We start from the raw sequence: 25636 nt of genomic DNA on the forward strand, positions 1-25636 counted from the left end.
ACAAAAACTAAAGTCAGCAGAAGGAAGGAAATCATAAAAATCAAAGAGGAAATCAATAAAATATAGATTTGAAAAACAATAGAGAAAATTAATAAAACCAAGAGCTGGTTCTTTGAAAAGGTAAACAAAATCGACAAACTTCTGGCTAGACTCACTAAGAAGAGGAGAAACCAAAAAACAAAATTAGAAATGAAAAAGGAGAATTCACAATGGATACTGCAGAAATACAAAAAACATAAGAGAAGACTCTGAACAACTATATGCCAACAAACTTGACAATCTGGAAGAAATGGACAACTTTCTAGAATCTTACAGTCTGCCAAAACTGAATCAAGAAGAAATAGACCAACTGAACAGACCAATCATTAGAAATGAAATTGAATACACCTTAAAAACACTCCCTACAAATAAAAACCCAGGACCAGATGGCTTCATAGGCGAATTCTACCAAACATACAAAGAGGATCTGGTGCCCATCCTCCTCAAACTTTTTTAAAAGGTTGAAGAAAAAGGAACACTGCCAAAGACATTCTATGATACCACCATCACCCTAATTCCAAAACCAAAGATACCACCAAAAAAGAAAACTATCGGCCAATATCTTTGATGAATGTAGATGTAAAAATTCTCAACAAAATTCTAGCCAACCAAATCCAACAATATATAAAAAAGATCATACACCACGACCAGGTGGAATTCATCCCAGCTTCACAAGGATGGTTCAACATATGCAAATCAAACAATGTCATACACCACATTAACAAAAGAAAAGTCAAAAGCCACATGATCATCTCAATAGATGCAGAAAAAGCATTTGACAAAGTCCAACATCCATTTATGATAAAAACTTTCACCAAAGTGGGTATAGAGGGAACATTCCTTAACATAATCAAAGCCATTTATGATAAACCCACAGCAAATATAATACTCAATGGAGAAAAATTGAAAGCCTTCTCATTCAAATCTGGGACAAGACAGGGATGCCCACTCTCACCACTGCAATTCGACATAGTTTTGGAAGTCCTAGCCAGAGCAATTAGACAAACAAAAGAAATAAAAGGCATCCAAATAGGAAGAGAAGAGATAAAACTGTCACTGTATGCAGATGACATGATACTATACATAGAAAAAACCCTAAGGACTCAACCCAAAAACTACCTGGACTGATTAACAAATTCAGCAAAGTAGCAGAATATAAGATTAACATTCAGAAATCAGTTGCATTTCTGTATACTAACAATGAAATATTAGAAAAGGAATACAAAAATACAATACCTTTTAAAATTGCACCCCAAAAAATCAAATACCTGGGAATACACCTCACCGAGGAGGTAAAGGACTTATATGTCAAAAACTATAAAACATTAATCAAGGAGATTAAAAAAAGATGTAAAGAAATGGAAAGATATTCCATGTTCATGGACTGGAAAATTCATATTGTAAAAATGGCCTTACTACCCAAAGCAATCTACAGATTCAATGCAATCCCTATCTAATTACCCATGACATTTTTCACAGAACTAGAACAAACAATCCAAAAATTTATATGGAACCACAAAAGACCCAGAATTGCCAAAGCAATCCTGAGCAACAAAAATCAAGCAGGAGGCATAACTCTTCCAGACTTCAAGCAATATTACAAAGCCACAGTCATCAAAACAATGTGGTACTGGTACCAAAACAGACATACAGACGAATGGAACGGAATAGAGAACCCAGAAATAAACCCTGACACCTATGGTCAATTAATCTTTGACAAAGGAGGCAAAAACTTAAAATGGGAAAAAGACAGTCTTTTCAGCAATTATTGCTGGGAAACCTGGACAGCTGCATGCAAAGCAATGAAACTAGAACACACCCTCATACCACGCACAAAAATAAACTCAAAACAGCTTAAAAACTTAAATATAAGACAAGACAACATCAAACTCCTGGAAGAGAACATAGGCAAAACATTCTCTGACATCAACCTCATGAATATTTTCTCAGGTCATTCTCCCAAGGCAACAGAAATAAGAGCAAAAATAAACTAGTGGGATCTAATCAAAATGACAAGCTTTTGCACAGCAAAGGAAACCAAAAAGAAAACAAAAAGACAACTTACACAATGGGAGAAAATAGTTTCAAACAATGCAATGGACAAGGGCTTAATCTCTAGAATATGCAAGCAACTTATATAACTCCGCAGCAAAAAAGCCAAACACTCAGCGGAAAAATGGGCAAAAGACCTGAATAGACGTTTCTCCAAAGAAGATATACAGATGTTGCCAACAAGCACATGAAAAAATGCTCAACATCCCTGATTATTAGAGAAATGCAAATCAAAACTACCATGAGATACCACCTCACACCTGTCAGAATGGCCATCATTAATAAGTCCACAAATAACAAGTGCTGAAGGGTTGTGGAGAAAAGAGAACCCTCCTACACTGTTGGTGGGAATGTAAGCTGGTACAGACGCTATGCAGAACAGTATGGAGGTACCTTAGAAAATGATACAGAGAACTACCATATGACCCAGCAGTCCCACTCTTGGGGAAATATCCAGACAAAACTTTCCTTAAAAAAACACATGCACCCACATGTTCCTTGCAGCACTATTCACAATAGCCAAGACATGGAAACAACCCAAATGTCCATCAACAGATGATTGGATTCGGAAGATGTGGTATATATACACAATGGAATACTACTCAGCCATAAAAAAGAATGACATAATGCCATTTACAGCAACATGGATGGAACTAGAGACTCTCATACTGAGTGAAATAAGTCAGAAAGAGAAAGACAAATACCACATGATATCACTTATAACTGGAATATAATATACAGCACAAATGAATCTTTCCACAGAAAAGAAAATCATAGACTTGGAGAATAGACTTGTGGCTGCCCAGGGGGCAAGGGAGGGAGTGGGAGGGATCGGGAGCTTGGGGTTAATGGATGCAAACTATTGCTCTTGGAATGGATTTACAATGAGATCCTGCCATGTAGCATTGAGAACTATGTCTAGATACTTACACTGCAACACAACAATGGGAGGAAAAAGTATGTATACATGTATGTGTAACTTAGTCCCCATGCTGTACAGTGGAAAAATAAATAAATAAAACTTGAAATAGTGTATCCCATCACAGCAGAATTTCTTCACACAAATTTCTTTAAAAATGAAAACAAGACTACAACCAAATCAGTTTTTGATTGGCTCCTTTGTTTTCAGGCAAGGAAATCGTTTAGCATTATGATGTAATTAAATAATGCACAGCATCATTTCATTTTCAAGTAGAAACAGAATATATGAGCAGGCCCTACACACATGAGTAATTTGCATGAGACAGTAGCTTGTATTCCCATGGCTCCTACTCTTAGTACAATCCTCCATTCTTCAACCTACTCCTATAGCTTCATAGGGAATTCCTTATAACTAAAGAAGGAGGAAAAAAAAAAAAAACAGGCCTTGTTTATAGGTGGTTCTGCTCACATGCCCAGACCACACAAATGTGAGACGTTTCCCCAGTAACTGAAGGCCAGTGATGAAGGTAAGCCCTCCCAGTTGGGCATTGCTTCAACCAGGGTACTTCACTGCTCACTTTGCTTGGAAGGACAGATATAGGCTAGGGATTTACACTAATTCATGAGAAATGGCTAATAATTTGGCTGGTGAGTAAGAGCTTGGTAAGAATTATTTTAAAAATGGTGACAAAGAGTTCTGGGGAAAAGGTAAGTAGATAGAATTCTCCAAATGTGCACAGTCTAAGGATATTTATTTCCATGTAAATGCCTTCCAAAGAGCATCCTCCTTAGGATCTAATAGGCATTTTGACACGATAACCCATTCTGTTGACGTCTGGAAGCTTCTGCTTAGCCACCACTGTCCTTGTGCAATGGGCTTATGAACAAAGTGGCCATGATGACAGGAACAGAGGTCATATATAGGCTCAGCAATACAGACTTCTATACACCAAAATATATACTTTCTATATACCAAACCAAATGTCATTCAAGACACTGCTAAGTGACTAAACTACCAACATCACAGACAAACTTTGGGCCCTCATATGCTGTCATTCCTTGGGGGGAGCGAGATACCACCCTGGTGTCACAGTCATCACATTTGACCACTTTTGTATTAGGATGTTAGTGTATATATCACTGGAATAGAAACTTATTCACCTTCACCTCCTATAGTGCTTCTTCCAAAACCACCAACCAGGGGTTTACTGAATGTCTTATTCAATGCTGTGGAATGCTCACAACATTGTTTCTGAGATAATAAGCCAATTTATAGCAAATAAAGTTTGGCAATGGGCTAATTTTCCTGGAATTGGCTGGTCTTACCATATTCCCCTCTCCCCAAAGCAACTGACTTTATAGAATGGTGGAATGACCTTTTGAATACTTGGTTATGGTAAGACCTGAGAGATAGTACTTTTGGGAGGACAGTGTAACGAATGATATCCAGGATATGGTAAGTATTCTTAATCAGTGACTAATAATGGCAATCTATCGCTCTCATCAGGATTCATGGATGCACAATCAGAAATGTGAGTGGGTCTTTTCACTGTTATGGCCAGTGGACACAGGAATAGTTTACCTCCTCTCTAGCCCACTGATAACTTCAATTTGGACTCCAAAGTCTTTAGGTGATTTTTCCAGTGTTTCTTTTTGATTAGAAGTTATGCAGAAGAGCCACAATTTCACTTAAATTGTAAAAAAACATTTGAGAGTAGCCAAGGAGAAATTGAGAGCATGAAATCCCTAATTTCCCTACATCAGTGATCTGAAGAGTTCACTCCAGAAACTGGTCAACGAATTTGTATAAATTACTGAGGGAGGGTACTGAGGAAGGATAATACCTTATGACAAAAACTAATCTTTCAAAATCATGGTAAGGATGACAGGTTGCTGAAAGAGCAACCAACTCTTGTTGCTTCCAGTGAAGCCAGAGAGCTAAGCGGAGGTACCAGGGAACCTGTGGCCTCATGCACGCTAAGCACATGCTCTACCAGTGAGCTATACCCCCTTCCTGCTTGACTTGCTTCATTCATATTAGAAATTAGTGGGAATTTGGTGAGTCCTGCAAAATCACCAATTGTTCTGTGAATTACATGACCTTTAGAGAGCATGCTCCACCCAGACTAAATGTTTTAGTTTACTTGCTCAGAAAGAGTAAAAAAGCCATTTCCCACTTTCAGTAACTGTATAGGATCATGTTTGGTTACAGGTAGAAGAGTGGGGAGTCATGGGGAAGGAATAGTCACTGGGCAGGTTTGCTTCACCTTGGTCTGTGTCTGCTTCATTAACCAAGGTACGGTTGACAAAACGATGCCTTCTAAGAGATAACTGACTGAGGATGTCTTTTTATCCCCTTTCTGTTCTTTTACCTTCATGCCCCTCAATGATACTGCCAATGACAGTATCATTGGATCCTCAGTCTTGCTAATATGAATCTATTGTGTTTGTTGTCTCAGGTTCAAGAGATCCTGCATGAGCCAGATCTTTCTTTTTTGTTTCTTTCAATCAAAGGTTCCTTGGGAAAATGGACTTCAACAGTGATGATGAGGCCCTTGGAATGAAAGGGGTAGGAATTTAACTTTGATATTGAGCAGGAACAAGTAAGTAAAGGAATATAAAGAGGAAAGTGGGAAAAGTTTGTGCAAGCATGATTTAAGAGAGTGAAATAGGACAGTAATGGCAATGCTAGAAATGAAAGGTTACACCAAAGATGCTTGCTTGAAAAAAAAATTCCTTGTGGCACAGCGGGTTAAGAATTCCACATTGTCACTGCAGTGGCTTAGGTTGCTGCTGTGAGTTCCATCCCTGGTCCAGGAACTTCCACATGCTGTGGGGTCATGGGGGAGGGGCTTGGGGGAAAGGAGATGCTGGCTTGGAAATGTTGGAAATGTTCAATGAATATGTGGCAAAATTAAGTGATTTAGTATCCATATCAAGGAATAGCAAAAAAGAAATTACTGATGTTAGAGAAGAATTATATTGTCAAATCCTAACCTTTATGACCCTATTTTTCCACCTGCTCTCAGTTTTTAGCACTTAAATCTCAGCAATGAACTTATACTTCATTTAAGAATGCTGATACTAAACCACACACACAAAAAAAAACCTACGGAATGGAAGAAAATAATTTCAAATGATGCAACTGACAAGGGCTTAACTCTAAAAGACACCAACTTATGCAACTCAACAGCAAAAAAAATGCAACAACCCATTGAAAAATTGGCAAAAGACCTGAATAGACGTTTCTCCAAAGATATACAGATGTCCAACAAGCACATGAAAAATGCTCAATAATCCCTGATTATTAGAGAAATGCAAATCAAAACTACCATGAGATACCACCTCACACCTGTCAGAATGGCCATCATTAATAAGTCCACAAACAACAAATGCTGGAGGGGCTGTGGAGAAATGGGAACCCTCCTACACTGTTGGTGGGAATGTAAATTGGTACAACCACTATGAAAAACAGTGTGGAGGTACCTCAGAAAACTAAATATAGAACTACAATATGACACAGCAATCCCACTCTTGGGCATATATCCAGACCAAAACTTTCCTTAAAAGAGACATATGCACCCACATGTTCACTGCAGCATTATTCACAATAGCCAAGACATGGAAACAACATAAATGTCCATCAATAGATGAACAGATTAAGAAGATGTGATATATATACACAATGGAATACTATTCAGCCATAAAAAATAACAAAAGAATGCCATTTGCCGCAACATGGATGGAACTAGAGACTCTCATACTGAGTGAACTGTCAGAAAGAGAAAGACAAATACCACATGATATCATTTATATCTGGAATCTAGTATATGGCACAAATAAACCTTTCCACATATAAGAAACTCATGGACTTGGAGAACAGATTTGTGGTTGCCAAGGGGGAGGAGGAGGAAGGGGGATGGACTGGGAATCTGGGGTTAATAGATGCAAACTATTGCCTTTGGAATGGATAAGCAGTGAGATCCTGCTGTATAGCACTGGGAAATATATTTAGTCCCTTATGATGGATCATGAAGGAGGATAATGTGAGAAAAATAACGTATATATGTATGTGTGACTTGGTCACTTTGCTGTACAGTAGAAATTGGCAGAGCACTACAAACCAACTCTAATGGAAAAAATAAAAATCATTTTTAAAAAAGAATGCTAATACTGTCTCCTGGAACCCTTAATGTTTGGACACCCCAGACAAAGGGCAAATCTCTACCAGTGATGGCATGTCAGCTGCAGGGGTATTTTGTCAGTAGGGAAAATGAGAAAGTTCAGATAATTGATAAAATGTCCAGCGATGTTCAACTATTTTCCTCAAGTCACCATTTTAGTAAAGTAGTGAACACTGATACACATTCACAGACAATAAAGATATTATTCTATTATGAGTTATTTCATAGCACCTTGTGACTAACCCTCACAATAATCCTCTGATGCACACACACATATAAAATCTTAGAGTAAAAGTAAAAAGTGTAATGCTGAGTAGTGTATTGGAATTTCTTATCCTACAACTTTCCTAGATTTTTCCAACTAAATTTTATTTGTTTTGTTTTTAAGGCAAGTTTTAATGTCCACCCGAGATTTTGTTTAACATCAGTGTACTCTGCTTACTACACAGAAACATGTTAAACACTAGGTATTTTAGCTATGATGAGATACAGGGCAAGAATAATTTGGTAGATAGTCATAAACCTGTGGGAAAAAAGACAACTTAATACATACTTTATTTACTTGATTGAAAGCTCTCTCATGGGGCATAAACTGTTTCTGTTGTTCACACTGAAGTGGTTATCTGCATTTTTCTATGCTCAAGACTGCTCCATTCCTGCTGCTGCTCCCATTGGTTTGTTTTCTTTCAGGATCAAGGTGGGTACTTTCATATAAAATCTTGTTTTTAATTCCTTCTCTGGCAATTCTTCCCTGGATTCTTAACTTTGCATAATTATACCTACAATGGAACCAGCACCCTAAAGTTACCAAGATAAATCCTCCTACTGCAACATCACATGATCTTCTGATTCTACTTGTTCGCAAAAAGTGTCCAAAGCCAGCCACAACAGATCCTAAAGAACCATGTAATATTGATTCTCGTGCACAGGGTGTGTTTTCGACATTTAAAATTCCCAGGAGCTTAAAGGGCTTTGCCTTCCCAGGCTCGCTGGGCTCTGGTGCGGCAGCCATGTGAGCAGTCATCCAACTAAATTTTATATTTATATCTTTCAACCTTTAAATAAGAATAGGTCAGTTAACACAGCACAAGTGATGGATTATGATAGTTCCACTTGGATTCCAAAATTTTGATATGAAAATCCCATAAGGAAGTGGGATGTATTTTTTTTTTTTTTTTGTCTTTTTGCCATTTTCTTGGGCCGCTCCTGCGGCATATGGCGGTTCCCAGGCTAGGGGTCCAATCGGAGCTGTAGCCACCAGCCTACGCCAGAGCCACAGCAACGTGGGATCTGAGCCGCATCTGCAACCTACACCACAGCTCACGGCAACGCCAGATCCTTTAACCCACTGAGCAAGGCCAGGGACCGAACTCGCAACCTCATGGTTCTTAGTCGCATTCGTTAACCACTGCACCACGACGGGAACTCCAGAAAGTGGGATGTATTTTTTAAAAATCCAGGAGACCAGTTAATTTTGATGTCATCCCCATGATTACACATTTGTTGTATGTATGTTCAAAACAGAGAAACAACAAAAATGCCTAAGTCATTAGTAATAATGATGGCATTTGGACAGGAGAAGCCTGAGCCACAGGGTAAATTCTGCAATGAAGGTGAAGGAAAAGGATGATGAGAGATGATAGGACCAGGGGAAAAGTTTGTCTCTCAGAGGAAAGAACCTCCAAGGAGGACCTATAAGCAGCAACTGACATCTGTACCAGAAGGGGAAAAAAGTCTTTAATACAATTCACGTATACTGTAGATTTCAAGAATGTGATCCAAGAAAGAAAGAAAAGAAAGACAAAAATAAAAAGGGAGGCAGAGAGGGAGAAAGATAATCCTAGAACATGCGGTTGGTTGAATCATCAGATATTAAGGATAGATAGACATAGTGGGTCTCCAATCTCTGGGTGGAAGAAGTGTCTTCTCAGGAGACTCTGACTTTAATGCTACCTCAAGCACAGTAGCACTGAATACTTTGGTAGGCTCTTCTTAAAAGAGTCCTTTAGCCTGGGTGGGGTATGCTCCCTAGAGCTTGTGCAAATTAGTTCTCAGAATAACTAGTGGTTTCGCAGGACTCAAAAAATTCCCACTAACTTCTAATATGAATGAAATAAGTTTGGCAGGGATGGGGTGTAGCTCAATGGTAGAGTGTGTGCTTAGCATGTATGAGGCCCTGGGTTCAACTCCCAGCACCTCCATGTTTGGAGATATTAGGGGGTAAAAAAAAGCCTCACTATAATCTCTGGACTCATGGTTTATCAAAGTCAAAACCTTGGACTTATATCTCATACTTTATCAAAGTCAGCCTTCAATTTATATCCCTGATAAAATTAGTAATGATTTGTTGCTTCCATTGATGTATGTATTGTTGATTTATGATATTCAATTGCTTACCAAAAGTCAAAGGGAAGGATGCAAAATCATTTCTCTTATTTTAAAATCATCTATTGACATTGCCTATGGACTACTGGTTATCAGCGGGAGGGAAGTGAAATATAGGTGTTAGAGAGTGGGAGGTACAAACTACTGGATATAAGGTAGGCACAAGGAATATAAAGACAATATGCTGTAATAAATTTAAATGGAAAATAAACTTTAAAATTATACAATTTAAAAATTAAAAATAAACTGAAATTAAATTATTGATGTTGTTCCCAATGTTACTGTATAGAGGCAATTTAATTAACTTACCGGGTAAAGTTTCATTAAATGGCTAGAAAAGGGGCAATCAGAAACTGATTTGGGTGTGACCTCATTGTTATTAAAAAAATTTTTTTGGGGGTGTCGGGGGGAGTTCCCATTGGGGATCAGTGGTTAACAAATCTGACTAGGAGCCATGAGGTTGCAGGCTTGATAACTGGCCCCCTCAGTGGGTTAAGGATCCAGTGTTGGCATGAGCAGTGGTGTAGGTCCCAGATGTGGCTTCCATCCCCTGTTGCTGTGGCTGTGATGTAGCCCAGAAGCTGCAGCTCTGATTGGACCCCTAGCCTGGGAACGTCCATATGCCCTAGGTGCGGCCCTAGGAAAAAAACCAAAAAAAAAAGTTCTATCATGAAATGTCCCATTTCTCTTCGCAGCGACAATGGGGTGGAGACCACGGGGCTTCCTGCCGCCCTCCTTGGAGGCACCAACACCACTGGCTAGTCACCAAAACCAAAAACGCAACTGCACACAGGCTCCCCGATGTGCTCAGTTTGGCTTCTCTTTGAAAGAAAGAGCACTGAGGGACTCCCAGGTCTTGACAGGATGAGAAGAAACAGGCCCAGTCTTACTTGGGACAAAGCCTTTCAGGCTGCTTCACTCAGGGAAGGGAAAGGGACCTTCTTGCTGCCTGTTCCCCTGAGGGGAGAGGCAAACAGATGGCACCCACCAAACTCCTATGCCAGCTCTGAGTGTTCTTTGTCGTCCCTCCTCCACATGGAGGGTCGTCAGATGTTACAAACGCATTCCCATCTCCTCGTGGAGGTCTGAAATCCCAGAGGGGTCACGCACAGCACTCGGGTCTGAATCACCATGCGCTGCCTTTCATGTCCTCCGGCAGCATTTGGCTCAACAAGGAAGGCGGTGGTAAAAAGGAGGAATTCTTAAAACCTGGTCTTGGAGATAATGTCAAACATAAAATAACAGTTGCAAAGACTACCTTGCATGCCCAGGTTCATCTACTGCAATATTTTGCCATTTTTACTGGTTCTCTCTCTCTCTCCCTCTCTCTATCTCTCCTCATATAATTTTTTTGTTCCCTAAACCGTTTGACAGTTTGGCAAATATATCCCTTCTCCCAACATTCTCCATTGTATCCTTTAAGGACACTCCCTATGTCAGCACAGTAAAATTGTCAAGTGTGGGGACTTCAACGCTGGTTCAAAACTATTTTCTAATAGACCACCCATATTCAACATTTGCTAATTGTCCTGATCATGTCCTATAAACCCCAAACTCCCTGATCCAGGACCACGCCAGGGTGACCCGTTTCCTTTACGTTATTGTTTCCTTGGTCTCCTTTAATCTGGGACCATTTCTCAACTCTTTCTTGTCTCTCATGACATTTTCATTCATTGGCATCTCGTAAGGACTAGGTGACAAGTCGGCTGGTATAACTCGGGTTCAGTTTTGATTGGACTGCCATTCCCGCCTGATTGGCTTCAGATGATGATGCACTTTGCTCAGAATGCAACAGGAGGGTTGCTGTGTCCTTCTCAGCTTGTCCTCAGAGCCACAGGATGTCAGCGTGCCCATCATGATGACGTTACTCTGACCATTTGGGGTAAGATCTTCTGTGCTGAGTTTCTACATGGTCAAGCTACCATGTTCATAAGAACTATGTGAGGATACATCTGGAAACTCAAGACATCTTTGCTTATCAAAATTTCACCCATGGCTTTGGCACTGATTGATGAATTTTGCCTGAATCAATCATTATAGGATAGGAGAAAATGATGGTAATCTTTCCCTCTGCATTTAATAATTGGTATGCTTTTGCAGGATAAGCATTCTCTTCTTTCTTTCCCATGTGTCTTTCTCTTTCTTTCTCTTCTTTTTTATCAGTATGAACGCAACGATTCTTATTTTAGCCATCCTTTCATGTATTAATCACTTTAATGCTTAGTGTTTCCAAGATGTGACGCCTAGGTACTCTTGAGGGTACTACTGTCTTTGAGCTCCTTCTCACGTCCCGGCATAGAACGATAATCTAGCTTGTCTTGTCCTTTTCCTGTCCCAGCCCTTTCTGCCGACAGCAAATTCCTCCAGCAGCTGTGGTGCCTTCTCGTGGAAATCTGCAGTGAGAGGTTAGGCTGTAGGGTCAGATCTCCTCATTGCTCTTTTAATGTTGTGGATTCTAGACTCTTCCAAGAGACAGGGCTAGGAAAGGGCTCTTCTCTGCCTTCCTCTATTCGAGTTTTGTGCCGCCGGGTCTTTGCGGGTAGGTTGACCAGGGGGAATAGACTGTAGGCGCAGTACCTTTCTGCCTAGCTTGAAGTTGCCTTTGTCCTCGTGTCGCCGTGAAAGAGAAGGCAGTAAGGGAGCTTCAGAAAGAATGGCATTGTGCGTCAAATATCTTCATGCCAGCAGTTGCAGGTTCTCAAAAGCAAGGCCGGGCGATAGTGCCATTCAATTGTCTTCCGTAAAGAGGGAAGGTGTTGGCTGGCCGTGGGGGGGTGTAGCTCAGTGGTAGAGCGCGTGCTTTGCATGCACGAGGCCCCGGGTTCAATCCCCGGCACCTCCAGCCTAGAGGCGGCCCTCCTCTCCCTCTGGAGAGCCCAGGAAGAGGGTCCCCTTCCCTACTCCGGAGGAGAAAGCACAGGCCTTCCTGTCCTCCAACTCTATTCTATTCTACTATGCCTTGGCCATGCCTTAGGCTACACAAAAACAAAAACCAACCACTGGGCTAAAATCAGACAGACCTCTGAGAGCTGGAAAGTAAGTCACCTTCATTTAGCTTGAAATACGCTTGACCATCCTCCCATCTTGTTTTCATGCATTTCACCCTAGATATCATGGATCAGGTCAAGGCTCTTTTCTCCCCTCTGGCTTGAGGGAAAGGTTGACACTAAGAGGCCTAGAAAGTCTGGATAGGTCTTGTCCCTTGGGGACAAAATTGCCTCCTCTGGTTTGAAGAACACCGGATCCTCCAGCAGTGAGTGTAGGACAGACTGGCTGCATGATTTGCTGGACCCAAGGCCCCCTGAAATGCACTGGTCACAGGCCCTTGAGGCTGGCCATGATGACAGGTATAGGAGAGGTCGCCCCAGTCAAAAACAAGCCACTTTCTTGTGTCCTTGCCTTCTCCTAAAAGACTGAGGCGTGGATGTTCACTGATGCTTTGCAGTTTGAGCCGAGAAGGCAGGACGTGCTCATACACCACACAGACTCACTGCCCTGTCCTGTCCTGGCTGCACTCCAAAATGAAAGAAATAGCAAGAGTCAGGGAAACAGTCTTCCTCCTTCTACTTGTCCCGAACGGACCCTCCGAGTATCGCTTGGGAGAGCATCCCCTCTTGAAAAGGCTGCATGCACAAGCGATATGGAGCTGGAGTCCTAAGCATCTGTGGAAGCATCGGAGAACAGAGATTCAGGACAACACATCCAAATATTTAGGACACAGTCGTTTTGTACCTGAGGCACCAGTCTACCTTTTCTTTTTTTTTTTTTTTTTTTTCCCCCTTCGGTAGAGGTACAGGTAGTTAGAAACTTTCTTTTCCCAGCCAGGGATCAAGCCCACACCACAGCAGCACGCCCAGCGGGATGCAAAGACAACCCGGGATCCTTAACCCGGGATGTGCTACAAGGGAGCTCCGTAGCCCACTAATCCTTTAGACAACACCGAGGGTCACAATGGCTTAGCTTTTTCCATGAATGAACTCACGGTGAACTCATGGAGTCTCAGTCTAGTTAAAATACGTGGGAGTTTTCCCAAGGATAAGTCAACAAGTGTCTGAGATACCTCTTTTGGCCACTGGCCTCTTAACTCAAACTGAAGTCTCCAAGTCCCCAAGGTCTGTGGGGGACAACACGGCCTCTCTTACCATTCTCAGGATGTAATTCGGGGACCTTTTGATGCCGCCCATCTCTTCACTTAGACCCCGTATTGCCATCACTTATCTGGTGTCCTATTCTTCTTTCACCCAGGAGGTTGTAATCCTTGGCGGTTTACTCTTCAAGTCAATGCTCAGTGTTTGCAAGAGTGGACTCGAAGACACTGTGCTCTTTGGGGCACGCCATCCTCTTTTGAGCACTCGAAAGACTGTCTAGGGCATCTTGTACTTTTCCTGCCCTAGTGCTTCTAGTGACCAGTTTTGCCCGGAGCTTTGGTTCCATCCGGGGGGATGTGTATTAAGCTGCTGAGATGGGGGACCAGCTCTCCTCCTTGCCCCTTGGGTGTCTTTGAGTCTAGGCTTTTTTTAACAGGCAGAACTAGGAAAGGGCTCTTCTTTGCCTTCCTCCATTCAAGTTGTCTGTAGGCCTGACACTGGGGTAGGCTGACAAGCGGGACTAGATCCTAGGAAGGGCGCCTAAATTTTAGGCCGGCATTCGGTTGCCTTTCTCCTCATGTCCTCGGCGAAAGGGAATAGGAGTTTCGCAAGTAACCGGGTTGTACACAACGGAGCTTCGAACCAACACGTGAGGAGTTGCCATACCATTTTTTGTTTGTGTGTTTGGTTGTTTGTTTGCTTTCCCTTTTCCTGCCTCTGAGGTTTCGGCAGCCGCGGGGGTGTAGCTCAGTGGTAGAGCGCGTGCTTAGCATGCACGAGGCCCCGGGTTCAATCCCCGGCACCTCCAACCGCCACGTCCACTTGCTCCGCCCTTCCTTGCTCTCAACTCTGGAGAGACAGTGCGAGGCGGGGGCTCACAGTCCCTGCTGACTGCCGCGAAAGTAGTATGCGTCCAACTTTGTCTTTCTTTCTTTCTTTCTTTTCTTCTTTTTTTTTCTTTTCTTCTTTTCTTTTCTTTTCTTTTTTTTTTTTTTAAACCCATCCATTCTAGTCACTCTGCGCAATCACTCCTCTCCTGGCCAAGGCCGATCGATACGCCACAAAAATCAACTACCAGGACTTCTGAGAGCAGGAAATCACTCTCACCACGCCCTCGTCTCATCTTTCACCAAACCGGCGTCGGCAGCCACCGCCACCGCGTTGTTCCTGGATTCGGAGAACGTTTAAAGGATGTTTCGCGCGAGGAACGTCGTTTGTGACGAGTGACGCCTTTTCAAATTTTCGCATGTTTGCGGCAGTTGCTCTCCTGTCCGTTGAGGACACGGTGGTGAGAGTTCAGCCTGGCGGTGTTCGTGCACAGGAGATTCTTTCCGCAAAGGTGCCGCGTGATTGGAGCCCATCTCTCAGCCCTTCGGGAGACTGTGAGAGACGAGAGAACGAAGACTACAACAAGAGACGCCCCCGAAGAGTGCCTTTAGGCCGTTTCTGAGTCGTGTCTGGCTCACGAGGCAGGATGCCGAGGAGCAGGCCAGGTTTTCCAACGAATCCCTGGCACGTCTCTTCCATCTCTGTCCTCCACTTGCCCTCCGCCACGGTCAGGAACTGGATGCGAGCAGCAAGCGCCGAGGACACAGTCCAAGCCTTTCCGGCCGGCAGGGGTACGGCTACTCCGCGCGGGACCGCCGCAGGTGGGGAAGCCGAAGCCTAGCCAGCCGCCGTTGAACCCCACTTCTTGAAACAGAAATGCCAGGAGCGCTGCCCCCCTCCCCCTTCGCCCGGGCGGCCGAAATAGCTCAGTTGGGAGAGCGTTAGACTGAAGATCTAAAGGTCCCTGGTTCAATCCCGGGTTTCGGCAAGGCGCTCCCTTTTGCTGCCCGCCGGCGTCCTCCTCTACCAGCGCAGCCAGAAGGGACAAGGTGCCACACACCCCTTCCGTCTCGACAACTCTCTGGGGCAGCCCCAAAGCGGCCAGAGACGCTGTGCAAAGCAAGGAAGCGGCGGCGTTCGCCCAAAACGTTGTGGGTGGACACCGAAAGCTGGGTTTCACGTAAACCTCACGCGTCACGAAATAACCTCCTCCCTTTTCCTTTTTCCAACCATTTAAAGTGTTAAAGGGGTGCTCGCTTCGGCAGGACGTATAATAACGTTGGAACCACACAGAGAAGACCGGCCTTGCCCCTGCCGAAGGGTGACAGGCACAGCCGCGAATCGTTCCAAAGACCAGTCCCAGCTCACAGCCAATCGACAGCTTACCAGCCATAAGGCAGCAGAGCTTAATGCAGATACTCGAAACATCAAGAGCAGGCGCGGTGTCCCGCAGCCTTTTGCCAGTTGTTAGGAAAACAACAACGACAACAACTGCAGAATAAATACGAAGAGACTAGGACCTGAGCCCCTAGGAATTCAAACGTTTCGCCAAGATTAAAAAAATGCCAGGAGTTCGCCCAGCTCTGCAGATCTGGACATACATACATACACTCAGCTAACGCATCGGATGGACCTTGTCCTGGTTGCAAATCTCCTTTGCATTCTCTCCGTCGCCGGGAACATTCCATTTGAAAGACAGACTGTAATCGCTAGCTGTTATGGACGCTTTTCTGCCCTCCATTCCTCTAGGCACCCACAACCAGATCCAGAACACCCCCAGCAAAACGTCACAGCACGGTTTGCAGACCACACTGCTGGGCTGAAGGCATTTCACCTCATGGTGAGTATCATGAGTTCCTTCCTTTCTCGGCGGCCCAGTTTCCCCAGACACCCGCCCTCTCTCCTCAACACGAAATAATTGTGTGGGACCAAAGCTTCTTTCCCCGTGAATGACACTGACATTTTCAAAGAGAAATGAGTCCAGAAGCCACTAACCTCCAGCCGTCTTTGGACAGGATTCCTGTCTCCCAAGAAAAGATCTGAAATAGGTGCGCTAAGAGGCGCTGGCTTTGAAGCTTGCCCTCCTCCGTCCTGGCTGTGAACCGTGTGGCCAAGGAATTCTTTCTCTCGCCTGTAAGGAGGCGGGTTTATCGAGGAACTGATGTAGTCATCTCATGCAACCCATTGTTACCGCTATTATCCACCTGCTACTGCCAGCTACATTATGAACAAGCCCCAGTTTTTACTTTTATCGTTTGCAGAACACCAACAAAACAACAACCAAAACTGTGCCATGCTGACCCAGGGTCAACTTAGGGGGTCTGTGAGTAAGATTTCAACTTGCCCCCTGGAAATCTTCCGCGGGTCGATGCCCTCCAAACTCTACCTTCCCTAAATCTGACAGGAAAGGGTGTGCATCACCCACCACTCACCTGGAAGAGGCGTCCAATTCAGTTCAAGAGCAGTTCGTGTTCCTGGATCCGGGGAAGTTTGACACCAATAAATTAAAGGGCAGAAAACAAGAAAGCACGGGGACCAGCCATCCTGATCCCTCTGGTTGGAGGGGAAAAGCAATGTGTGTTCTCCGTGGCAAAGAGCATGAGAATTCCGGGTAACTTCCGCTAAAGGACTCATCATCCTACTGAAAACATGGCCCCTATTTCCACATTTGTGTGCTCTCAGCTCTTCCTCCACCATGTTCTAGAAGGCAGAGAGGCTGGCACTCAGTTCCTAGGGTGTGCCGGGAAATCAGTTGCCGTTCCCAGGGCTTCCTGAATCTTCAGAGAATGGAGCCCTGGCATAAGTCAAGAGAAAGAGCTATAATGGCCCTGTTTTAGGGTTTTATGCTTTCTCGTGTCTTCCGCGTCACAAGTCTTTTAGGCCACACTGATGGTCACTAAATGGCTCCAGACTCTTCTATGAATGAATTCACAATGAACTAACTTATGGAGTCTCACTCTGGCCACAATGCAGGAGAGGTTTAGAACTTACATTCACCACGGGTCTGACTTATCTGTTTGGGCACTGGTCTCTCAGTTCAGACTTAAGTCTGCAAGTCCCCAGTGTCTTTGGCAGGCACTAGAAGCATCCCTGCCACCCTCAGAGAGAAAGGTGGGGATCCTCTCAGGCTGCCACTTCCTCACTCACATGGTAATCCAGTCAATCGCCTTGTCTAGGAACAAACGGGTCAGCTTTCTGCCGTATCAAATATTTGTAGAACAAAAACCTCCCTGGCATGTTCTAGTTTACAGGCCATGTCTTTTCCTCCCTAGTGACTATCGACATCACACTAGATTTGTAATCCCCCCCCTCCCCCATCCCAAGCACAACATGCAGAAGTTCCCGGGCCAGGCAGCAAACCCACACCACAGCAGAGACCATCCCGGATCCGGAAACCTGCTGCGGCTCCAGGGAACGCCTCCGTATTTGTCATCTTAAAGGCAATACTAGTTTCCTCTTTAAAGTGGTAAGGAACCTTCCCTAAGTCAACGGTTGCCTTCTCTGCAGTAAAACGGAATAAATGAACCATCGCAAGTCAACCAGATGTTACTCCGGTTTCCAGCTGTCATAGTCCCGTTGAGCCAAGAGCTCCGTGTGAGAAAGGTAAGTGCAGGGACAAGATTCTCCAGAACAAACCTGGCTTGTACGAGGTTTGGCTCATCATCAAGTAAGGGAAACAGACAAACAAAAAACACTCCCAGGATCTGAAAAGAGACCTGAACCATCAAACTGAAAGTTCACTTTTCCAACAAACTCTCCAGGATCAAAGCCGTTTTGTCAGGAAAATCTCTGCTATTCAAAACATTTACATTCCTACCTAACCTATATTTCCCATATCTTTTTTTCCCTTATAAGCCCAGTGTGCTAACAAACAGACACAACCAGCCAAATCTTAGGTACAGCAGCTGAAAACGGCCAGCAGATCCCATTTCTCAAGCAAAAGGTTCTCCTCACAGCGACAATGGGGTAGAGACCACGGGGCTTCCTGCCGCCCTCCTTGGAGGCACCAACACCACTGGCTAGTCACCAAAACCAAAAACGCAACTGCACACAGGCTCCCCGATGTGCTCAGTTTGGCTTCTCTTTGAAAGAAAGAGCACTGAGGGACTCCCCAGGTCTTGACAGGATGAGAAGAAACAGGCCCAGTCTTACTTGGGACAAAGCCTTTCAGGCTGCTTCACTCAGGGAAGGGAAAGGGACCTTCTTGCTGCCTGTTCCCCTGAGGGGAGAGGCAAACAGATGGCACCCACCAAACTCCTATGCCAGCTCTGAGTGTTCTTTGTCGTCCCTCCTCCACATGGAGGGTCGTCAGATGTTACAAACGCATTCCCATCTCCTCGTGGAGGTCTGAAATCCCAGAGGGGTCACGCACAGCACTCGGGTCTGAATCACCATGCGCTGCCTTTCATGTCCTCCGGCAGCATTTGGCTCAACAAGGAAGGCGGTGGTAAAAAGGAGGAATTCTTAAAACCTGGTCTTGGAGATAATGTCAAACATAAAATAACAGTTGCAAAGACTACCTTGCATGCCCAGGTTCATCTACTGCAATATTTTGCCATTTTTACTGGTTCTCTCTCTCTCTCCCTCTCTCTATCTCTCCTCATATAATTTTTTTGTTCCCTAAACCGTTTGACAGTTTGGCAAATATATCCCTTCTCCCAACATTCTCCATTGTATCCTTTAAGGACACTCCCTATGTCAGCACAGTAAAATTGTCAAGTGTGGGGACTTCAACGCTGGTTCAAAACTATTTTCTAATAGACCACCCATATTCAACATTTGCTAATTGTCCTGATCATGTCCTATAAACCCCAAACTCCCTGATCCAGGACCACGCCAGGGTGACCCGTTTCCTTTACGTTATTGTTTCCTTGGTCTCCTTTAATCTGGGACCATTTCTCAACTCTTTCTTGTCTCTCATGACATTTTCATTCATTGGCATCTCGTAAGGACTAGGTGACAAGTCGGCTGGTATAACTCGGGTTCAGTTTTGATTGGACTGCCATTCCCGCCTGATTGGCTTCAGATGATGATGCACTTTGCTCAGAATGCAACAGGAGGGTTGCTGTGTCCTTCTCAGCTTGTCCTCAGAGCCACAGGATGTCAGCGTGCCCATCATGATGACGTTACTCTGACCATTTGGGGTAAGATCTTCTGTGCTGAGTTTCTACATGGTCAAGCTACCATGTTCATAAGAACTATGTGAGGATACATCTGGAAACTCAAGACATCTTTGCTTATCAAAATTTCACCCATGGCTTTGGCACTGATTGATGAATTTTGCCTGAATCAATCATTATAGGATAGGAGAAAATGATGGTAATCTTTCCCTCTGCATTTAATAATTGGTATGCTTTTGCAGGATAAGCATTCTCTTCTTTCTTTCCCATGTGTCTTTCTCTTTCTTTCTCTTCTTTTTTATCAGTATGAACGCAACGATTCTTATTTTAGCCATCCTTTCATGTATTAATCACTTTAATGCTTAGTGTTTCCAAGATGTGACGCCTAGGTACTCTTGAGGGTACTACTGTCTTTGAGCTCCTTCTCACGTCCCGGCATAGAACGATAATCTAGCTTGTCTTGTCCTTTTCCTGTCCCAGCCCTTTCTGCCGACAGCAAATTCCTCCAGCAGCTGTGGTGCCTTCTCGTGGAAATCTGCAGCGAGAGGTTAGGCTGTAGGGTCAGATCTCCTCATTGCTCTTTTAATGTTGTGGATTCTAGACTCTTCCAAGAGACAGGGCTAGGAAAGGGCTCTTCTCTGCCTTCCTCTATTCGAGTTTTGTGCCGCCGGGTCTTTGCGGGTAGGTTGACCAGGGGGAATAGACTGTAGGCGCAGTACCTTTCTGCCTAGCTTGAAGTTGCCTTTGTCCTCGTGTCGCCGTGAAAGAGAAGGCAGTAAGGGAGCTTCAGAAAGAATGGCATTGTGCGTCAAATATCTTCATGCCAGCAGTTGCAGGTTCTCAAAAGCAAGGCCGGGTGATAGTGCCATTCAATTGTCTTCCGTAAAGAGGGAAGGTGTTGGCTGGCCGTGGGGGGGTGTAGCTCAGTGGTAGAGCGCGTGCTTTGCATGCACGAGGCCCCGGGTTCAATCCCCGGCACCTCCAGCCTAGAGGCGGCCCTCCTCTCCCTCTGGAGAGCCCAGGAAGAGGGTCCCCTTCCCTACTCCGGAGGAGAAAGCACAGGCCTTCCTGTCCTCCAACTCTATTCTATTCTACTATGCCTTGGCCATGCCTTAGGCTACACAAAAACAAAAACCAACCACTGGGCTAAAATCAGACAGACCTCTGAGAGCTGGAAAGTAAGTCACCTTCATTTAGCTTGAAATACGCTTGACCATCCTCCCATCTTGTTTTCATGCATTTCACCCTAGATATCATGGATCAGGTCAAGGCTCTTTTCTCCCCTCTGGCTTGAGGGAAAGGTTGACACTAAGAGGCCTAGAAAGTCTGGATAGGTCTTGTCCCTTGGGGACAAAATTGCCTCCTCTGGTTTGAAGAACACCGGATCCTCCAGCAGTGAGTGTAGGACAGACTGGCTGCATGATTTGCTGGACCCAAGGCCCCCTGAAATGCACTGGTCACAGGCCCTTGAGGCTGGCCATGATGACAGGTATAGGAGAGGTCGCCCCAGTCAAAAACAAGCCACTTTCTTGTGTCCTTGCCTTCTCCTAAAAGACTGAGGCGTGGATGTTCACTGATGCTTTGCAGTTTGAGCCGAGAAGGCAGGACGTGCTCATACACCACACAGACTCACTGCCCTGTCCTGTCCTGGCTGCACTCCAAAATGAAAGAAATAGCAAGAGTCAGGGAAACAGTCTTCCTCCTTCTACTTGTCCCGAACGGACCCTCCGAGTATCGCTTGGGAGAGCATCCCCTCTTGAAAAGGCTGCATGCACAAGCGATATGGAGCTGGAGTCCTAAGCATCTGTGGAAGCATCGGAGAACAGAGATTCAGGACAACACATCCAAATATTTAGGACACAGTCGTTTTGTACCTGAGGCACCAGTCTACCTTTTCTTTTTTTTTTTTTTTTTTTTCCCCCTTCGGTAGAGGTACAGGTAGTTAGAAACTTTCTTTTCCCAGCCAGGGATCAAGCCCACACCACAGCAGCACGCCCAGCGGGATGCAAAGACAACCCGGGATCCTTAACCCGGGATGTGCTACAAGGGAGCTCCGTAGCCCACTAATCCTTTAGACAACACCGAGGGTCACAATGGCTTAGCTTTTTCCATGAATGAACTCACGGTGAACTCATGGAGTCTCAGTCTAGTTAAAATACGTGGGAGTTTTCCCAAGGATAAGTCAACAAGTGTCTGAGATACCTCTTTTGGCCACTGGCCTCTTAACTCAAACTGAAGTCTCCAAGTCCCCAAGGTCTGTGGGGGACAACACGGCCTCTCTTACCATTCTCAGGATGTAATTCGGGGACCTTTTGATGCCGCCCATCTCTTCACTTAGACCCCGTATTGCCATCACTTATCTGGTGTCCTATTCTTCTTTCACCCAGGAGGTTGTAATCCTTGGCGGTTTACTCTTCAAGTCAATGCTCAGTGTTTGCAAGAGTGGACTCGAAGACACTGTGCTCTTTGGGGCACGCCATCCTCTTTTGAGCACTCGAAAGACTGTCTAGGGCATCTTGTACTTTTCCTGCCCTAGTGCTTCTAGTGACCAGTTTTGCCCGGAGCTTTGGTTCCATCCGGGGGGGATGTGTATTAAGCTGCTGAGATGGGGGACCAGCTCTCCTCCTTGCCCCTTGGGTGTCTTTGAGTCTAGGCTTTTTTTAACAGGCAGAACTAGGAAAGGGCTCTTCTTTGCCTTCCTCCATTCAAGTTGTCTGTAGGCCTGACACTGGGGTAGGCTGACAAGCGGGACTAGATCCTAGGAAGGGCGCCTAAATTTTAGGCCGGCATTCGGTTGCCTTTCTCCTCATGTCCTCGGCGAAAGGGAATAGGAGTTTCGCAAGTAACCGGGTTGTACACAACGGAGCTTCGAACCAACACGTGAGGAGTTGCCATACCATTTTTTGTTTGTGTGTTTGGTTGTTTGTTTGCTTTCCCTTTTCCTGCCTCTGAGGTTTCGGCAGCCGCGGGGGTGTAGCTCAGTGGTAGAGCGCGTGCTTAGCATGCACGAGGCCCCGGGTTCAATCCCCGGCACCTCCAACCGCCACGTCCACTTGCTCCGCCCTTCCTTGCTCTCAACTCTGGAGAGACAGTGCGAGGCGGGGGCTCACAGTCCCTGCTGACTGCCGCGAAAGTAGTATGCGTCCAACTTTGTCTTTCTTTCTTTCTTTCTTTTCTTCTTTTTTTTTCTTTTCTTCTTTTCTTTTCTTTTCTTTTCTTTTTTTTTTTTTTAAACCCATCCATTCTAGTCACTCTGCGCAATCACTCCTCTCCTGGCCAAGGCCGATCGATACGCCACAAAAATCAACTACCAGGACTTCTGAGAGCAGGAAATCACTCTCACCACGCCCTCGTCTCATCTTTCACCAAACCGGCGTCGGCAGCCACCGCCACCGCGTTGTTCCTGGATTCGGAGAACGTTTAAAGGATGTTTCGCGCGAGGAACGTCGTTTGTGACGAGTGACGCCTTTTCAAATTTTCGCATGTTTGCGGCAGTTGCTCTCCTGTCCGTTGAGGACACGGTGGTGAGAGTTCAGCCTGGCGGTGTTCGTGCACAGGAGATTCTTTCCGCAAAGGTGCCGCGTGATTGGAGCCCATCTCTCAGCCCTTCGGGAGACTGTGAGAGACGAGAGAACGAAGACTACAACAAGAGACGCCCCCGAAGAGTGCCTTTAGGCCGTTTCTGAGTCGTGTCTGGCTCACGAGGCAGGATGCCGAGGAGCAGGCCAGGTTTTCCAACGAATCCCTGGCACGTCTCTTCCATCTCTGTCCTCCACTTGCCCTCCGCCACGGTCAGGAACTGGATGCGAGCAGCAAGCGCCGAGGACACAGTCCAAGCCTTTCCGGCCGGCAGGGGTACGGCTACTCCGCGCGGGACCGCCGCAGGTGGGGAAGCCGAAGCCTAGCCAGCCGCCGTTGAACCCCACTTCTTGAAACAGAAATGCCAGGAGCGCTGCCCCCCTCCCCCTTCGCCCGGGCGGCCGAAATAGCTCAGTTGGGAGAGCGTTAGACTGAAGATCTAAAGGTCCCTGGTTCAATCCCGGGTTTCGGCAAGGCGCTCCCTTTTGCTGCCCGCCGGCGTCCTCCTCTACCAGCGCAGCCAGAAGGGACAAGGTGCCACACACCCCTTCCGTCTCGACAACTCTCTGGGGCAGCCCCAAAGCGGCCAGAGACGCTGTGCAAAGCAAGGAAGCGGCGGCGTTCGCCCAAAACGTTGTGGGTGGACACCGAAAGCTGGGTTTCACGTAAACCTCACGCGTCACGAAATAACCTCCTCCCTTTTCCTTTTTCCAACCATTTAAAGTGTTAAAGGGGTGCTCGCTTCGGCAGGACGTATAATAACGTTGGAACCACACAGAGAAGACCGGCCTTGCCCCTGCCGAAGGGTGACAGGCACAGCCGCGAATCGTTCCAAAGACCAGTCCCAGCTCACAGCCAATCGACAGCTTACCAGCCATAAGGCAGCAGAGCTTAATGCAGATACTCGAAACATCAAGAGCAGGCGCGGTGTCCCGCAGCCTTTTGCCAGTTGTTAGGAAAACAACAACGACAACAACTGCAGAATAAATACGAAGAGACTAGGACCTGAGCCCCTAGGAATTCAAACGTTTCGCCAAGATTAAAAAAATGCCAGGAGTTCGCCCAGCTCTGCAGATCTGGACATACATACATACACTCAGCTAACGCATCGGATGGACCTTGTCCTGGTTGCAAATCTCCTTTGCATTCTCTCCGTCGCCGGGAACATTCCATTTGAAAGACAGACTGTAATCGCTAGCTGTTATGGACGCTTTTCTGCCCTCCATTCCTCTAGGCACCCACAACCAGATCCAGAACACCCCCAGCAAAACGTCACAGCACGGTTTGCAGACCACACTGCTGGGCTGAAGGCATTTCACCTCATGGTGAGTATCATGAGTTCCTTCCTTTCTCGGCGGCCCAGTTTCCCCAGACACCCGCCCTCTCTCCTCAACACGAAATAATTGTGTGGGACCAAAGCTTCTTTCCCCGTGAATGACACTGACATTTTCAAAGAGAAATGAGTCCAGAAGCCACTAACCTCCAGCCGTCTTTGGACAGGATTCCTGTCTCCCAAGAAAAGATCTGAAATAGGTGCGCTAAGAGGCGCTGGCTTTGAAGCTTGCCCTCCTCCGTCCTGGCTGTGAACCGTGTGGCCAAGGAATTCTTTCTCTCGCCTGTAAGGAGGCGGGTTTATCGAGGAACTGATATAGTCATCTCATGCAACCCATTGTTACCGCTATTATCCACCTGCTACTGCCAGCTACATTATGAACAAGCCCCAGTTTTTACTTTTATCGTTTGCAGAACACCAACAAAACAACAACCAAAACTGTGCCATGCTGACCCAGGGTCAACTTAGGGGGTCTGTGAGTAAGATTTCAACTTGCCCCCTGGAAATCTTCCGCGGGTCGATGCCCTCCAAACTCTACCTTCCCTAAATCTGACAGGAAAGGGTGTGCATCACCCACCACTCACCTGGAAGAGGCGTCCAATTCAGTTCAAGAGCAGTTCGTGTTCCTGGATCCGGGGAAGTTTGACACCAATAAATTAAAGGGCAGAAAACAAGAAAGCACGGGGACCAGCCATCCTGATCCCTCTGGTTGGAGGGGAAAAGCAATGTGTGTTCTCCGTGGCAAAGAGCATGAGAATTCCGGGTAACTTCCGCTAAAGGACTCATCATCCTACTGAAAGCATGGCCCCTATTTCCACATTTGTGTGCTCTCAGCTCTTCCTCCACCATGTTCTAGAAGGCAGAGAGGCTGGCACTCAGTTCCTAGGGTGTGCCGGGAAATCAGTTGCCGTTCCCAGGGCTTCCTGAATCTTCAGAGAATGGAGCCCTGGCATAAGTCAAGAGAAAGAGCTATAATGGCCCTGTTTTAGGGTTTTATGCTTTCTCGTGTCTTCCGCGTCACAAGTCTTTTAGGCCACACTGATGGTCACTAAATGGCTCCAGACTCTTCTATGAATGAATTCACAATGAACTAACTTATGGAGTCTC

At 45.5% G+C, this 25636-nt stretch overlaps 9 non-coding genes and 1 pseudogene across 9 annotated transcripts; 9 read left to right on the plus strand and 1 right to left on the minus strand.

The window, feature by feature from the left end:
- Window positions 1-7725: 7725 nt before the first annotated feature.
- Window positions 7726-9506, minus strand: LOC146401258 (cytochrome c oxidase assembly protein COX20, mitochondrial pseudogene; annotated as a pseudogene).
- TRNAA-AGC (transfer RNA alanine (anticodon AGC)) lies at window positions 9323-9397 on the plus strand. Its single transcript has one exon. It is a non-coding gene; the product is annotated as a tRNA-Ala (tRNA).
- Window positions 9507-12351: 2845 nt separating the features above from the next.
- On the plus strand, window positions 12352-12423 carry TRNAA-UGC (transfer RNA alanine (anticodon UGC)). The gene has a single exon. It is a non-coding gene; the product is annotated as a tRNA-Ala (tRNA).
- A 1982-nt stretch (window positions 12424-14405) lies between these two features.
- TRNAA-AGC (transfer RNA alanine (anticodon AGC)) lies at window positions 14406-14477 on the plus strand. The gene has a single exon. It is a non-coding gene; the product is annotated as a tRNA-Ala (tRNA).
- Window positions 14478-15412: 935 nt separating this feature from the next.
- TRNAF-GAA (transfer RNA phenylalanine (anticodon GAA)) lies at window positions 15413-15485 on the plus strand. The gene has a single exon. It is a non-coding gene; the product is annotated as a tRNA-Phe (tRNA).
- A 261-nt stretch (window positions 15486-15746) lies between these two features.
- Window positions 15747-15853, plus strand: LOC146401261 (U6 spliceosomal RNA). The gene has a single exon (XR_014811523.1). It is a non-coding gene; the product is annotated as a U6 spliceosomal RNA (small nuclear RNA).
- A 4676-nt stretch (window positions 15854-20529) lies between these two features.
- On the plus strand, window positions 20530-20601 carry TRNAA-UGC (transfer RNA alanine (anticodon UGC)). Its single transcript has one exon. It is a non-coding gene; the product is annotated as a tRNA-Ala (tRNA).
- A 1983-nt stretch (window positions 20602-22584) lies between these two features.
- TRNAA-AGC (transfer RNA alanine (anticodon AGC)) lies at window positions 22585-22656 on the plus strand. The gene has a single exon. It is a non-coding gene; the product is annotated as a tRNA-Ala (tRNA).
- A 940-nt stretch (window positions 22657-23596) lies between these two features.
- On the plus strand, window positions 23597-23669 carry TRNAF-GAA (transfer RNA phenylalanine (anticodon GAA)). The gene has a single exon. It is a non-coding gene; the product is annotated as a tRNA-Phe (tRNA).
- Window positions 23670-23930: 261 nt separating this feature from the next.
- On the plus strand, window positions 23931-24037 carry LOC146401264 (U6 spliceosomal RNA). Its single transcript, XR_014811525.1, has one exon. It is a non-coding gene; the product is annotated as a U6 spliceosomal RNA (small nuclear RNA).
- Window positions 24038-25636: the final 1599 nt, after the last annotated feature.

Source organism: Sus scrofa, chromosome 7 (genome assembly GCF_054392235.1).
Source record: "Sus scrofa isolate SSC_HxYL_T2T_F1_AM1 chromosome 7, Sscrofa_HxYL_maternal_Yorkshire_Landrace_v2.0, whole genome shotgun sequence".
Lineage (NCBI taxonomy): Eukaryota > Metazoa > Chordata > Mammalia > Artiodactyla > Suidae > Sus > Sus scrofa.